At 42.8% G+C, this 17,206-nt stretch overlaps 1 protein-coding gene across 3 annotated transcripts in view; it reads right to left on the reverse strand.

Moving 5' to 3' along the window:
* Positions 1 to 17,206, reverse strand: part of Ppp2r2b (protein phosphatase 2 regulatory subunit Bbeta) — a 393,858-nt gene that overhangs the window by 122,120 nt on the left and 254,532 nt on the right. The gene's annotated exons all lie outside the window — the stretch shown is intronic.

A 17,206-nucleotide genomic window follows, 5' to 3' on the forward strand; every position in this document is an offset into this window, starting at 1 on the left:
TCCCATACAAAGAGCTGAGATCTATGTCTGGAATACAGGCACTGGTCTCACAGTACAACCCACTCCATACCATGGCCATTTCCCCAGTGGGACCAGAGGAAGATGAAGGTGTGTTTTCCCAGGAGTACATTCAGAAGTCCAAGGTTAATGTGTGAGCCACACAAGAGGAAAGGGAGTTGGGGGTTGTGCTATGGATTCCACTGCCAGAATCCCCATCTTTTTATTATTTGTATAAATCATTTGGCTTTGATGACACCAAAGGCCAAGCCTCCAAGTGCACTGATGAAAATAAATTGGATAGTACTATAAATAACAGGCAAAAGCAGGCTGCCAAATGAAGAAGGATTTAGATCATTTAAATCCTAGTCTAGAGGAGTTGTCAAATCCAGTTTAATGCTGATAAGTGTGGGATAATAACTCTTTGCAAACAGCCTTATCCCACCAAACACCCCTGTGCGTGTGACCCCTCAGTTCTTTTACCTACCCTTTGCAAGCTGAAAGAAACCCGAGGGGATTTGCAGAGTGAAAAGGGGTGCAATAGACTGAGCAGAAATGAGCCCAGGTTATTATATGATAATCCAAGATGCCTCTACTGGGCTTAGAGAAAACATGAAGCGCTGATAGAATGTAGTGGGGTTTGATTAGCTACAAAAGGATTCTAAGTCAGAGTAGGTGTTAGACTACTAATTTGGACAGCAAGAAGAAGTGTACTGTAGTGGGTATAGTGCAAGAAAGAAAGAATTAGGGACATTGCTGGGTTGGCTATACAATGGTCTGAAGATGGAACAAATATTGAAGGATACATGCCACAAGAGAAAACATAGTCATAGGATAGCCCATTCTCAGCATTTTGGGCTATTTATACTGGACTCATGCCCATGCTCAGAGACTTGGCCTAGAGGACAGAAGCAGAGCCCTGCCCGATGGCATCAGACTCTTAAAAACGTTCACAATCAGCCACTGCTTGATGGAATAATGAATGCTTTCATTTACTCACCAAATATTGATTGAACAGATATGTACCATGCATTGTTCTAGAGCCACGGAGACCCCATTATGTAAAACAGACTGATGGTGACAGTCACTAACAACTGAGCATTTGCACTGGGCTACACAGTTGGCAAGCATTTGCCTCCTTCCAGCAAGTCCATGAAGCAGGTGCAGCCCAGGGAGAGAAAATGACTTGCCAAGATCATCCAGGAACAAGTGGTACATCTGACAACAATCTCCACCTTCCCCTACCCCTGTCCAAAGTCTTCTGTTTTCCAGTGCTTCCAAAGAAGGAAGTCATAGCAGCCCGCATGGAAAGAGTGAGTATCCCTGTTGCCACTTCCTGGAGACCCCAGGATTACCGCCCACCCTAGGCATGCATGGGTTGTATATGACCAGAACACTCATGCTATGTTGTCATTTGATACTTAGTATTAACACTACCATGAGGGGACAAGACCAGGGTTAGGTCACTTCTGCCGACCCAACAGGTTCCTTTTAGAGCCAAAGACTGCCTTATGTTTCCTAGCCTGATGACTGTCAGCAGTCATGATAGTCACGTGTTGAATTTTAAATGTTCTGCAGTAATACTTAAAAAGGAACAGGTAACTAGTGTATTTCATTGAATCAAAACTACTAAAAATACCTTTACTATGTAACGAATATCAAACATTATTGAGTCTTACCATCTCCTTATACTAAGTTTTAATTTCTGGCATGCATTTTACATGTACACCATTGGATGGGAGCTCTCCCTGCAGTGCTTGTGTTTATTCAGCTTGTCCTGACGAGCTCTGAGGAGCTGTGCCTTCTGGTGGTATTTACTGGGTGTCTACTTCATGCCAAGGCTTGTACTGGACATTTTCAGATGCATTGCACTTCATCTTCCCAGGGGCTTTCCAAGTAAATGTCACTGGCTTCACAAGAGAAAGAGCTGAAGGCGGTGACTCAGGCTCCTAGACCCCAGTGACGATGTACCTGCCTCTCTTACATGCTTCCTACAGTGCTTGCATAGAGAACGACTCAACAAACATTTGGGAGGAGGTGAAAGATCACTTATTAAGTCTGTACAGGAGCCAGAATTTGAATTAGGTGAGCCTGAAACTAAGACTGGTGCTCTTCCATCCAGGCCCTTTTGATTCTATTTTCCCCCTCTACTTTAATTCTCATAGAGTTGCTATGGCCTCCAAGGCAAGGCCCAGAGATGCCCCAGTGTTTATGAAGACAGGTCAGCCTTTTGTCTAAGCAAATGAATTCTAGATGGGAAACTCTTCACTGGGATGTTAGACTTACTGGGTCTGAGTTTTTGTGTACAGTTTTACAGCTTTTTAGTATCTACTGATAACAAGAAGGGTGCTCAGCCTTGGAGGATGAAAAATCATTGGCACAGGCACCTCACCTTCAGGGTCACTTGGAAGACTTACCATGGTGTGTGGGATGTACATACATGCATGCATGCATGTGTGTGTGTGTATAGGTGTGTGCATGGGTATGGTTGCGCATGCATGTGTGTGTGTGTGTGGACACACATGTTAGATTCTTAGACTGGGTTGGAAGTAACTTTTTTTTTAAATCTTTTATTTTTTTTTTTTTATTAATTACACTTTATTCATTTTGTATCCCCCCATAAGCCCCTCCCTCCTCCCCTGCCGATCCCACCCTCCCTCCCCTTTCTGCATGCATGCCACTCCCCAAGTCCACTGATAGGGGAGGTCCTCCTCTCCTTCTTTCTGATCTTAGTCTGGAAGTAACTTTAAATGGCTTCTTTTCCCTGTATGAGATACTGTCTAGCATGAAATTATCTATGAGTTGTAACACAGGGAGTGGTAGCATTCCCAATAGTGAGTTTTTACAGATTAATTTGTGTATTTGTGTGTGTGTGGGGGGGGGTTCATGTCACAGTGAAAATGTGGAGGTTAAAGAACAATGATACATACACCATTTCTAGGAGTATGTAAGTTTCAGCAGTTGGACTCAGATGGCCAGGCTTGTGTTCCAAGTGCCTTCACCCACTGAGCCACCGTGGTGACCCAACAATAAATTCTTGAAGGAGGGATACTCCTCAAGTATTTTGTTTATTGATGTACAAGACAGCTGGCCATCTTTCAGGTAAGTGGTCTTGGCTGGGTCTCTGCTTCTTCTTTGCCAAGAGTCAGGTCCCTTGTAGGCTAAGAGTAGCCTGGTCAGACACTGAAAACTCTAATTAGACCCACAGTTCTAAGGGAAACAGAGGTGGTGAGCTCTTGATTTTAGATCATACTGGAAAGTCTTTAATGAGTTATGTTGAAAGCTTTTTATTGAAATGACTAATTAGCGGTCTCATTAATTCCAATATTTGTTGGCCAAACAGTAGGCATTTCTGCTATGGCTAGAATTGTGCATATGATAGTCCCTGTCCTTCACAACAGCATATCATAATAATGGGCTCAGGCATATGAAAAAACAATTGCAATAAAATGTAATAAGGATCCGGACAGAGTTCTATGTAATAACACAGGAAGCCCATCTAACCAGAAACTACAGAAACCAGGTGAATACTCCAGGAGAAAGAAAAATCTATCATCAGAGGTCAAATGAAAGCCAGTCTGGCCAAAGTCAAAGAACAGAGGGAAGACAGCACACAAGAAAACCCACGCAGTGTGGCACATTTAGAGGCCAGCAGGATTTTCATTTTGATACAAGCATGAGGTGCCAAGGCTGCACAAAAGAAAAACAGATGTCCAGATGACAATGGACAGAGACATTGGAGCTCTTGATGAGAATCTTTATGGATGGGAGGAGGAAAAGGCATCAAAGAAGCCAAAATGGTGAGGTAAGAAAGTGATGAAATCTTGTGTTTTACTCCAGTAGTCCTCACATTCCACGACCACTGGTTCACGCTGTCTCTCTTATACTGAGACTTGCAGAGCAAGAGTTTCTGCCTTCATTATCTCCACAGCACTGATATAGTATCTGCTGCAAAGTTGATGCGAAATACCTATTTTTAATAAATTATGTCTGTGGAAACTATTAGTCTATTTGAGGGAACTCAGTCTGTTTGAGAGTGTATTTATTATCCAGAGAAAATGAGGAAAGGAAGGAAGGGGCAGGCAGGAAGGAAGGGATGGTACATTCACCTAGATTCCTTGGACCTCCATAAATCATGTTTTAAAAAGTGTGTGTGTGTGTGTGTGTGTGTGTGTGTGTGTGTGTGTTTGAAGAGTAGGGGATACTCATTTTTCTCAGATTCTCAAAAGGATCTAATATCTCCAGAATTAGAAACACTGGATACAAGAACAAATGTTCTTTGGAAACCTTTCTAGCCAGGGAAGGCTTCTTAGAGGTGAATCAGTTGTATAAAGGACATTTCACACCAACAGCAGGAGGATGAACAGCCAGAGAGGAACATGATCTACATGTATAAGAAAAGGAGATGTAGAGATAGGCCTTAACAAAAGACGGCTGTGTTCTGATACCAAATGTTTCCCAGTGGTTCTTGTGGGGCAGGTTTGGTCACCAGGGGCTGTGTTATAATATAAGAGAAGCTTCAGGGGGCTGGATCTAGCTAGAAGAGTTAGGTCTTTGAAGGCATACCTTTGAAGAGTACATCTGGTCCTTGGTTCTTCTTCCTCCTTTCTCTGTCCTGGCTTATCAGGAACTTAGCAACTTTATTACATATGCCTTCTGCAGTGATGCTCTGCCACATCAGGTCCAGAAAGAATGGAACCAACTGACCATGCACAGAAACCATCAATGCCATGAGCTTAAAATAACTCTTTCTCTTTACATTGTTCCTTTCAGGCATTTGTCATAGCAACATCAAATGAACTCAATGATGTTTGTAAGAGAATAGAACTTTGAAGATGATTGGCAGCTACTGGATGTTTAAAGAAGAATATTATGAGGAGATGTGAAAATCTTCAGAGCAGAAGCAGGATGGGTAAGTAAGGAGCTTTGAAAGTCGCCGTGGGAAGAGGCCAGTTTAAAGCAAGAGGCCTTAACAATCAAGGAGTGGGAAGATTCAAGGAAGGGAAGACATCATCCCTTAGGGCTCCAGAGTGGCTCAATGGGTAGGTAAAGTGCTTTCTGTGCAAGGACGAGGACCAAAGCGACCATGTAAGAGTCAAGTGGGTGGTGTGTAGCTGCAAGCTGAGCATTGGAGAGACAGAGACAGGGCCATCCTCTGGGGCCAGGCCAGCTAGTCTAGCTTAACTAACAAGCTCCACAAACAAGGTGGAAAGTGCTAAAGAAAGTACCCAACGTCAACCTAAAGGCTCTATATGTGTGCACGTTGGGGCATATCCATCCACTCTCTCCTCTCTCTGTGTTTCTGTCTTTCTGTCTCTGTCTCTCTCTCAGGGGCTGGAGATGCAGCTCAACTGAGATGGTGCTTGCCTAGCATGCACAAAACCCTGGGTTCAATCCCTGGCACTGCAACAGTTGGGTGTGGTGGTACATGTATGCGGTCTCAGTACTTGGGAGGTAGAGGCAGGAGGATCAAAACATCTTTGGCTATATATTGAGTTCAGGCCAGCCTGAGACATGACACTATCTAAAGGAGAAAAAAAAAGCCCTTGAAACTCTTGTGGAATTTGTTTTCCTTCCATTATCTTTCATGAATTTGAGTTTGCCAAATTAAAGCAGTGTTTGTACATGAGATTTTGTACATACACACAATGAAAAGTTTAGATGGAAAGGTTAGAGAGCCAATTAAACTGATAAGAATAGAGACCACACCTGTTCTTAGGCAAAAGCCTGGAAAGGGATAATAGCTATTCACGCATGTAGGAATTCTGTCTCAATGCTGGAAGCTTGAGGTTTTGTTATAGGATGTCTGATCCCCACTATATACATGTTTTGTTTTATAGAGGTGGCTTGAGTTACCGTTCATAGCACTGTGACAGAATACCTTACAGAAACAGGGAGGAAGGACTTGCTCTGGTTCATGGTTCAGGAGATATGGTCCATTATTGTGTCATGGTGGGGAAAGACAAGGTGGCTGGTGGCTCTGTGCTGGAGAGAGAATGTGCCAGTGATTATGTTGTGTCAGTAGTTGGGAAGCAGACAGAGCCTGTGAGTGAGACTAAGCTCTAAACTATTCTCTCTCTCTCGTAACCTGCTACCATCAGCCAGACTCACTGCCCATGGTTCCACAAGGTCCTATACAGCATCAGCAACTGGGACCAACTGTTTTAGGTGAATGAACCTTAGGGAGACATTACATATCCAAACCACAATCAAAACAATATTGTGGGCTCATGCATCTGAACACTTGGCCCCAGCTGGTCATGCTGTCTAGGGAGGTTATGAAAGTGTTTGGATATGGAGCCTTGCTGAAGGAAGTGTGTCACTTGGGCTTTATAGTTTATAGCCTTGCCCTACTTTCCCGTTTTCTTCCTGCTTCATGTGTTCAGTTGAGATGTGAGCTCCTAACTCCCTGCTGTTACCCTTCCATCCCTCACATTACCAGGTCTAGCCCTTGGGAAGTGACAGCCAAATTTCTTCCTCGAGCGGCTTCTGATCATGATATTTTATCACGGCAACAGAAAAGTAACAAACAGAGACACATACGGGAAAACACTTCATCTTGAAGACACAACGGGTGGATAATAATATTAAAATACAGCACTCATGCATGAAATTCTTTAAAAAAAATTTCCAGTTACATATGCGTGCTCTGAATGAAATGAAGATGACAGGAAGGAATGGTTTCAGAGACACTGTCTCAGCAAAGGAGCACATTCGAAATGGACGTACCCGAGTCCTCTTCCGGTTCTGACTCTTTAGGAATGAAATTTAAGAACCTATCATTTAAAAAAGTCCAATATTCCCTAATCTTGCCATAGAAAATTTGAAAAAAAATTCTTGGTTGGGAAGGATGAAGCAGATTCCACGAGAAAGGCTCCAACCTGGCACACATCCGTTCTCCACAAATGTATGTACTTTGGGTGTTAAGTGTGAGATGAGCTTAACACAGGGTCATAACTCAATGAAGCAGATGTTCTACCTTCCAGACATTTTTTTAAATATATTTTTAAATGTACTAAGATGCTGAGGTTGGGGGTGCTGACCCTAGGGGAAGGGGGTAGATGTGAATTATTGGCTGCTGGCGGTAAATCCTCACACAAACCCCACCTTTCCATGTCTTCTTGCACAACCAAATAGTTTTCTGCTCTCGTCCCTCAGAATAGAGCCAATGTCTAGGGGAAACCATCTCCTGGGGCTGCCCCTCTCTACGGGTGCTCAACAAGACACATGCTCTGCGGGTCCTGTCATAGCAAGGGTCTTTTGGGACTGGTAGAGGTACCACTCCTGCCTGCGATGCAATAGTGAGAACCTGCGATTTTTAGGTCACATTACTTTTAATTTATCCTACTGTGTCATATTTATCCATTCCTGTATGTTACTCTAAATCAAGTTTTCAAACAGCAGAGTGAAGAATATATTTTGGGTCAACTGTACTTTGGCAGATCAATATGAACCTGATTTCCAAATATAAATGTAGAACACATGGTTCCAGATAAGAAATTGAAGTTGCTTTATGCATGTATGAGTGAGAGACAGACAGAGGCAGAGACAGAGAGAGTGATCTGTCGTGTGTGCACGCACGTGCATATGTGTGTGTGTGTGTGTTTGTGTGTGTGTTTGTGTGTGTGTGCAGGGGGGTTCTTGCTTGGATATATACCTCACTGGTGATTCTTCATGGAGGTAATAGGATTTCTGTAATCGAGCCCATTAGAATACCTTCTTGTAATTATCTCTGGGGCCAATCTGTCTATGTAATGGGCTCTGGAGGAATCAAGCCTTCACATTTTTACAAAGGAAATTGTTGTGCCTGTGTCAGAAGAAAGCCATCTTGAAGAATTACTGACTAACTGTCTCAACAACAACCCAGGGGACTTTGCCATGATACCAAAGGAAACTGTTGGAGCTGGGACTTTATTGTTCCAAAGGGTATTTCTTTTTTCATGGGCTTTTTAATAAATTTTAAATGTGCATCATGCCAGTGGCACCGGGGACTCCATGCCATCTGCCGAGGCAGGGCCGGCTGCTGTCTGCCTGCTTTCTATGAGAGCAGATATGAAATCTTAAGGGTTGGAGAGACTGCCAAAACTCTCAATGGCTTCAAGTGTAACATGTGACTAGCTCCCTTGCTTCCCTAGATCGGACCATCCAGTTTTCCTGGCTTTCCTTCCTTGGACTGTTAATGTCTGGCATTGTGGACGTGGACAGTAAGTATCATTCAGTGTACTTGAAGATAATTGGATCATGCATCAGGAAGGTCATTTCTCCATTTCTTCCTATGCAAATTAGTAATGTGTAGGGGAGAGAAAGGATGTATGGTCAAAAAGGCAACAACATAACAGTAAATGATAGTAACTTCATGAGTCGAATGTGCCCTTCCAAAATTCATCTGGAAATGTTCTAATCCCTAGTACCCTCAGAATGGGACTAATTTAGAAAAAGGGTCACCACAGAAGCAATTATTTTAGATGAAGTCAATAATACGGGTTCTAGTCCAATGTGACTGTGTTCTTAGGAAAGAGAAGTTGGGATGAAGAGATACACCTGTGCAAAGGGAAGCAACCTATGAACGTCAAGGCAGAATGGCTGGCAAGCCACTAGAGGCTGGGAGCCAGCATCATGTCTCCATTAGTCTCCAGACAGAAGCATGATCCAAATGTTGTGATTACGGGCTTTTCCACAAGTGTGGGATAATTCATCTATACTGGTAAACACGTCTGACTTGTGCTACTTTCTTATGGTATCACTGGTAAATTAATATAACGGGAACCATGTCGATGCTGAGCAGTTTGCTCATATCATTTCCAACTTGTAAATGATTTTTGACTAGCTGAAGCACCCAACCAAGGACCATGAGTGGAATGGACCTCGGCCCCCTACACAATGGTAGCTGATGGGAAGCGTGGGCCTCATGTACATAAGGGAAGCAAGGGCTGTCTTCAACGTGAATTCTATTGCTGGGTTTTTGATAATTTCTCCCTGGTCAGGCTGCCTTGCCAGGCCACAGGGAAAGAGGACATGCTCAGTCCTGATGCAATTTGATGAGCCAAGGTGGGTGGATAGGTGGGGCTCCCCTTTTCTGAGGAAAGGAGAAAGAGGGAGGAAGTGGGATGGTAGGAGAGGAGAGGAGGGGTACGATTGGAATGTAAAGTAAATAAATAAATTAATTTTATAAAAGTTGGTCTTAGGTACAGAAAAAAAAAAGGCTTTTCTGGCTTATAAATGGGTGTGAAGTAGTTATCAGTGGGAAGCCATTGTTTGGTGGGTAGTAGAAGGGGTCTTTTGTTTTTTCTTTACCAATACTGCATTCGCCGACTTGAAAGGACTGGGGTACTGGTGTTCACTCTCTCTCCAAACCGGACTTCAAAGTGTGTGAAACCAGCAAGCGAGGCTAAATGGAGGTATCATATCCTGGGCTCTCCCCAGCTGTGACTCATGCAAGCGTTCTTTGCAGAAGGAAAAAGTGAGGAACCCTTGTACATACAGTAAGTGGCAGTTGATGGTAACTGAATTAATTGATATTTTCAATGAATTAAGATGGTATTCCTATGTTTTCTCACTGCTTACCCACTTTGTTCCGACAAACGCAACCTTGACTCTTGAAGCACCAAAACCCGATCATGCTTAACTTTTAAAACAATCATTTCATTTTCTCGGTTTCTGCTTAACATTTACTTCAAATCCTCTCCCTGTCAAGCCAAGCTCTTCCAGCTTCCTCCCAATAGCTACTTTGCAGTACAGAGAAGCAGAGAACATGAAACTGTAAAGCCAAAAGGAGCAAGAAGCCCCACAAGCTGTAAGTTACAATGTACCTCAAATGTGATGGTCACAAAATCATTAAGCAAGTATTTCTGCCAATCGGTCTGCCTCAGCGAGTGGTTATGGGCAGGATTACCAAGATTAAAACCGAGACCAACAGCGTGCAAATATGGGCCCAACTGACCTTATTGATCCTTCCCTACTGAGAAAGAATCACAGCTTAGCAGGCAGAAATCAATTCAACTGCATTATGCTAAGCTGAGTGTAGGTTTATTCAACATCATGCCTGGCAATTGCTTTATTAAGTAGCAAAACCCAAGAAAAACAACCATAACCATAGAAGTATACACTCTGGTTTACAAATTCTTATGTATTTATACAAGTGAGGTTCTCCTCCCTCTAATTTGAAATCTGGAACAAAATGGAGAAGATCATAGACCCTTCCTTGATTCCCTGCCTTCCTCCTGTTTTTTTTTTTTAATACTTGTGTTTACTTGGCCACTTCAGCCACCCCCAGATTTTAGGACGGAGTGATGAGAGCAGACAGAGTTTATATTTCTACAGCCCGAGAAGTGGTACAGGCTGATTACTCCTGAGAAATTCAGCCCTTTTGGCTTTTACATTAAAGGAAGCACAGGGAACAGAAGATCCATTCTTCCTTCTCCAGTGAGAACGCGCAGGCTGGGAAGAGCTTTCAGAATTAACAATGGGTGGAAAAAACTGGCCTTTCTAGCAGTGAGCAATGTGAACATCCAGCCCTACCCTCCCATGTGTCACCAAGGAACCATCCTGCGTGCTCCTCAGCACCGGGACCCCAGCCAGGCAATCATTTGTGCTTAGGGTTCAGCCTTAACCTAAAACCCTACAAAAGAGGCAAAAAGAGTGCCTTCCCATTTCTGATCCCTAGGCAACACTGGGCAGCAACACATTTTACTGCAAGGACTTATTTGTGGTTCTGACTAAGAATAGCTTTGAGTTATTTCTTCTTTAGCCATGCTATCTACTCCAGAGCCAGCCTTGCCTGCTAAGACATGTTTCTTCTACCTTTGTGGTCTTCCACAGCCATTTTGGAATTTTAGGCAGATTCTGGGCCTCTGGTAAGGAGCCTATGAGGCAACTGGAGTATCTTTATCAAACAGCACGGGGATCTGGCAATTAGGAGACCAAGAGTCAAAACTGTTTATTCCAAATTGTCAAATTGTTATATTCCAAACATTCAGGTTGGGATAGAACCTGAATTTCAATAGGGGAAAATAAAACATCAACCCAGACTCTTCAATTCTTTCAATCTGGGTCTCAAGGCAACAGGAAACATCTTTGCGGGAAACATCTTTATGGGGCCTCATCTGTCTCTGCGTCTAAAATGTGCTGGAGTGATGTGGTCATGGATGAGAACATAGCATGATGAACAAAAGGTCAAGGTCAGTGGGTCTGAACACAGATCCCAGCTCTGCCACCCTGTGACCCTCTGCCCCGAGCTTCCTTCAGCATACACAGCTTCCTCCCCCACAGAAGAAATAGGAGTCCAACTAGCATTCTAAGCTTTTGAACTCTTTTCCCTAAATGGGATAATAGAGACCCAATTCTCAGGGTTCCTTTGGAACATATAATAAGAAAATAATACAATAGTAGTCTGGGGAGTTACTAAAAAATGGTGCTGATGCTACCATGTGGGCAAAGAACATTCTTCAAAGACGTTTGCCACGAGCATCCTGTGCCACAGTCAAGGGACTCTAAACTTCTAAGTCACCGAACCTCTTTGAACTCTGGTTTCTCCCTCTAAACTGCTTTTCCCTTCACAGGGAGAGAATGAGGTAACAGGAAGCATGACTATGTTTTAAAATGGTGAATTGTCCTAGAAAAGCAACTCCCCTTTGGAGAAACCCATTTTGGCTTTTGGCATGAGGAAGCAAGCACATGCAGTTAGTTCTTGGCTCACTGTCAGAGCGTAATTGGCCCGGCTGTGAAAACCTTGCATCGTTATTACGTGCTACACCTGTGATGGCCATGCATCATGTTAATCCAAACGATTAGGTTGGGGACCCAGAGAACGGCTTCCACCACTATGCCTAACCCTTTTCACTTCCAGAAAGAAATGAGCAGCTGCTTTCTGGTCTCTCATATTGCTTCCCTTTCTTGGAAAGAGATCTCAATCAGATCCACCTCAGCCGAACAGCATTCATCATGGTGTCATTACACATCTGTGAGGAAATACTGACTTTGACTTAGAAACAGCTTTGGGGCTGTGGGTAAAAAAAAAAAAACAAAAAAACAAAAAACAAAACAAAAAAACAACAAAAAAAACAAAAAACAAAAACAAAAACCCACATGTACCAATCATTGGACTGAACGGAGAGCTGGTGACAACCAGAGTCAGGGGCAAGACAGTTAATTCCTGTACTGTGTTCCAGGGGTGGAGGGAGGACAAATACGAAGATGGGCAAAGACCTTATTTATTCTCTAGCCAGTGAAAGGTAGAATGAGGAGGAGACTTTTGGGATAAAATAACCCTGTGTATTTGTATTTTCCCAATGAAGCTGAAGAATCATTACATGTTTTTTGTTTGTGGATTTCTTTTTACCCATAGGCAAAGCAGCCTGAATCTATAATTTGTGATAGATAATGTGACATGAGTAAGTGCTGGCTGTGTGGTGACTTAACACTCTGGGTTCGATGGGATAAGATGGCCCCTGGGGGGGGGCACTGAAAAGCCCTGAGGGCACTTTGCAAAGCCCACTGTGAGCTGAAGTCCTGGAAAGGCAACTCAGCCAGTTCACATATTGCATTCAAATGCAGACTCTCAGCATTGAGCCTTTCCTGCATTGGGCCGGCTGCCATCCATGGACAAAGCATAATTCAAGGGCTATAGACCAGGCTGGGCTTACTAATAAGACCACAGACCATTCCGAGGTGCGCACCACCTGTCAATCACCTGTTCTGGAATTTAGTCTTGAGAAGAGGATCTTTCCAAATGGCTCCATATCTCTAAAATACCAGAAATGGGAAGGCCAGCACTTTGCTCCTAATCATCTCCTCTGTTGCTATTGAGTCACGGAAAACGGCTCTTGTTTCCCCCGGGTGGACAGGTTCGCTGTGAAATCATTCTGGGGACATAGTGGCCAACATCAGTGGCTCATTTCAACTTGGAAGATCCTAACGGTGGCTTTTGGTCTGGTTTTATTCAGTTTTGTCTAGGGGAGACCAGAATGTAGTTCCCAACCTATGCATCGAGCCATACCATGGTGTCCCAGCTAGGGTTTCCAATGCTGTGAAAAAAAAAAACACTGTGACCAAAACAACTTGGAAAGACAGGGTTCATGTGCCTTACACTTCCACATGATAGGGAGTCGTTGAGGGAAGTCAGGACAGCAAATGCTTAAGCATGAGCCTGCAGGCGGGAGCTGAACTAGAGGCCATGGACAGCACTGCTTACTGGCTTGTTTCCCACAGTCTACTCAGCTTGCTTTGTATTACTACTCAGCACTACCAGCCCAAGATGGCACAGGCCCTGGTGAGCTAGGCCCTCCCACATCAATGATCCCAATCAAGAAAATGCCCCACAGGCTAATCTGATGGATGAATTTTGTCAACTGAGGTTCCTCTTCTCAGAAAACTCTAGCTTGTGTCAAGTTGACAAAAGACTAATCAAGGCACGTGGCAAACCCCTAGAAACTGCTGTAGAGCATTTTAAAATTGAGGGAGGAGTGAAGTTAGCTCACTGGTAGATTGCTTCTATGGTCTTACATGATGTGCATAGAGCTCTGGGTTTTATCTCAGCATCACAAAATAAAACCAAGCTAAACTAAATATACTCAACATCTGCCAAACACTGTGAGAACTGACACAAGGGAAGTTGCTGATCTAACATCAGCATGTGGTTGGTGACATAGTCCCTTCAATCACTGCAAAAATTCATTTTTAGAACTGAACATGATTAGAAACAGACTGGATCCAGATCAATTATAAACACATAAGGAGATACCCAAACAGATCCCAAGATTTGAGAAGCTGTGTAGAGTCTAATTGGGGTGGGGGTCCATATAATTATAATGCAAAATGAAGTAAAAACATTAAGTAAATTTACGTGCAGCATTTCTTTTTAACAAGTTACCAAATTGCTACAGTACACATGCTTATTAACTAGCTTGAACCTACCTCCTCAGTAGACAGACCACTAGGCATTTTTTTTTTTCTAGCCCAGTAGCAACGTGAAGGCTATGACTGCAGTAGTGAGCATGCTCCAGGCAAGGTAACCTATATCCCTCAGCACCAGGAGCCTTAGAAAAGCTGATGCTGCTGAGCAGAAAGTGGCAGGGTGGGGAAGATACCCCAAGACTAATTTTTCAGGATAAGGACTGTTATGTCTTCTAAGCTGTTAGCACAGAAGCAGTTGTAGATATTAATACGCTGTCATATGAAATGACACAGTAAATGGCCACCTCCATCCAGCATCTCCTAACTGTATTTACATCTTGCAGAAAGTATAGGACCACATCATAACCAGGACACTGACATCGATTCAAAGTGCAGAGCATCCCCATTCCTGCCAGGCTCTTTCATGGCAATGCTCACCTCCCTACAGGCCCACTCTCTCTCTAGTTCCTGACATATCACCTCGTTGTCTTATCATTTCAAGAGTATTGAAGAAATGAAAACCAACAGATCTGTAGTTGCCAGAGAAAGAAGAGATCATAAGCTTTGGGAATTTTTTTATTCATCCATCTATCTATCTATCTATCTATCTATCTATCTATCTATCTATCTATCTATCTATCTATCTATCTATCTATCTAAGATTCACCTAGGTTGTTGTGGGTACCAGTAGGTTACTCTTTTTCTTGTTTCTGAGTTGTATTCCAGAGCCTCAAGATTGCACTGTTGTTTAGCTACCCACCTATCTAAGGGGTTCTTTTAAGCTTTAAACAATTATGTTAAAATGTTGCTATAAATAGCTTTTACAACTTCACAGGTTTTGTTTTGTTTTGTTTTGTTTTTGCATGGGCATACATTTTTATCTTTCTGAGATAAATGTCCAGAATGTAATCTTTGGCTATACTACCTTTTTTAGAGTAAGAAATTGTCATATTGTTTTTCAAGATGGCTGTGCATTCTACATCCCCACTGACAGTATGTGGATGATGAAAGCATCTCTGTGTTCCAGAGCTCAGTGGTGCCATTAGCGTTTGTTCAGCCACAGTGATACAGGTGGTCTGAATTTGCATTCCCTCTGTGGCTAGTGATGTTCACCATTTGGATGAACCTGATTTTTGTGTGTCTCTCGTGTCTTCGGGCAATTCCTAACCTGATGACATTCTTGACGCCGAGTTTTGAGGGCTCTTCATATTCTTAGAAACTAATGTTTGTCTGTAGTTTGAAATATTTTCTGTAGTTTATTTCACTCTCCAAGTAGCTTTTTGCTGAATGAGTGGCCATCATTCTGGCAGGGCTCAGTTTATAGATGGTGCATTCGGTGTCAAATGCGAGAACATCCTTTGTCTAGCTATAGCCCAATAGCTTTCTATTTTCCCTACTTTTAAAAAATAGCTTTATATATAATTCTATGATGCAGTCTGGAATCCCAGTTACTCTAACAGCCTCTTTTTTTGAAAGATTGTATATCTACCATTCAACTGTTCTGTACCTTGAAAAAAATAGAGTATCATTTGTATGTATCTACTTCTGGATTCTGTATTTTGTTCTGATCTATGTTTTTAACCCTTCATTAGCTATACAATATTGCCACTGTAGATCTGAAATAAACATTAAAATAAAGTAGACACATCATTCTCTTTTTAGTCTTAAAAACCCATGATTTAGCTATTCTAGTTCCTTTGACTTTTCATGTATGTAGCTATAAAAATAACTGGTGAGGTTTTTGCCAGAAGTTGCATTAAATGGGGGGAGCATTCACAACTCTACTTTAAGTGGTCAAGTCCTATGCTTTCAACCAACAAAGGGCAATCCTCATTTATTTTAGGATTAGGCCACTCATGCATTGTCCCCCATGGGGCCTTATACAGCAGGTGCAAGAGCATTTGGTGGAACATTGGCTGTAGAACCATACTTCTCTAAGAAAGTAAGAACTCTCTGGCTGTAAGATGACACAGACCATGTGGCTTCAGCAAAAGGAACATGAGTGATGGTGATGGCTGCTGGCTAGAGGCAAGGGCGTCCTCTACGAGCAAGGCAGGGGCCACTCAGCTCCTGTTCTTAAAAATGTGATCGTGAAACCCATTAATTGGTATGCTAAATAAAATATAAATTGGAAAAACCCCTCCTCGAATACTGTAACAAGTATCATCTTAAAAGGCAACATGAACCCAGCATTGCTATGGCTTATAAATTTTAATCAGAAGTCAGAAATTCATTAAAATGTTGGCAGCTACTCTGAATTAACATAAACCAAAATAGGCCAAATACACTCATTAGTAAGCTGGAGCCATGTCCAGAAACTGCTCTTTGTTGTTTTTACTTAAGGGAGTCAACACGGGAGGGTCTCCAGCCTCAAGGCACTTGCAATCCACCTCCTACAGTAGACGGGTACCATCAGGCCATGCTACATGCTCCCCGCACAGCAGAGTTTCTACGGCAGGGGACACTGTGATTCGGGAGGTCAGGGATGGCTCGCCAGCAGGTGACTCTCTGAGTTGCATGTAAACGTAATAGGGAAGACAAGCAGGTACTTCTCAGGGACTACAATTCTAGCACGAGGCACTTATTATGCTTTACTGGATTATCTCAGCACCATATTTGAAGCGGTCACTGGTAAGGTTGAGTGCACTCAGAAGTCAGCTTCTGAGTGGAGCGGAGAGGAAAGAGGGCTCCCACATTTCTCCAAGTCTGGGCCACCCAACAGTGGAGATAACAAAGGAGAAGGAAGTCCTCACGCTTTTCAAAGCAAGTTTGAGCTCTTTATGATTAAGTCCCTGTATGGACTGAGTCCCTCCTGCCTCGTCAGACTTCTCTCCTCTCTCTCCCACCTCTCTTCTCTTCTGTTTCTCAGGGTCTTTGAATTGTCATTTAATCATTTTTTTGTCTAGCATATTCATTTAAGAAATGTTGATTGAAGAAATATAGGAATATAGTTAACAAAGCTAGCTTCAGTTCCTGTTCTAATGGAGTTTAAATTCCAATGATACACACACACACACACACACACACTCACACACACAAACACACATACGCACACAAACACATGCAAATACACACATATGCTCACACACATACACACACTCACACATGCATACACCTACCTATATACACATACATGCACACACACACACACACACACACTAGTATGAGCTATGAAGAAAAGTTATACAGTATTAGCGTAGAGGGGACAGTTGTGATCACTGCAGCCATCATTGGTCTGGGAAGGGTGCTCGTTAACACGTGAACACAAGTAATGAGCAAACCACAAATGCACACTGAAGAGATTTCTCAAAGGAGGAAG

Source organism: Psammomys obesus, unplaced genomic scaffold, assembly GCF_907164565.1.
Source record: "Psammomys obesus unplaced genomic scaffold, mPsaObe1.curated_primary_1811, whole genome shotgun sequence".
NCBI classification, from domain to species: Eukaryota; Metazoa; Chordata; class Mammalia; order Rodentia; family Muridae; genus Psammomys; species Psammomys obesus.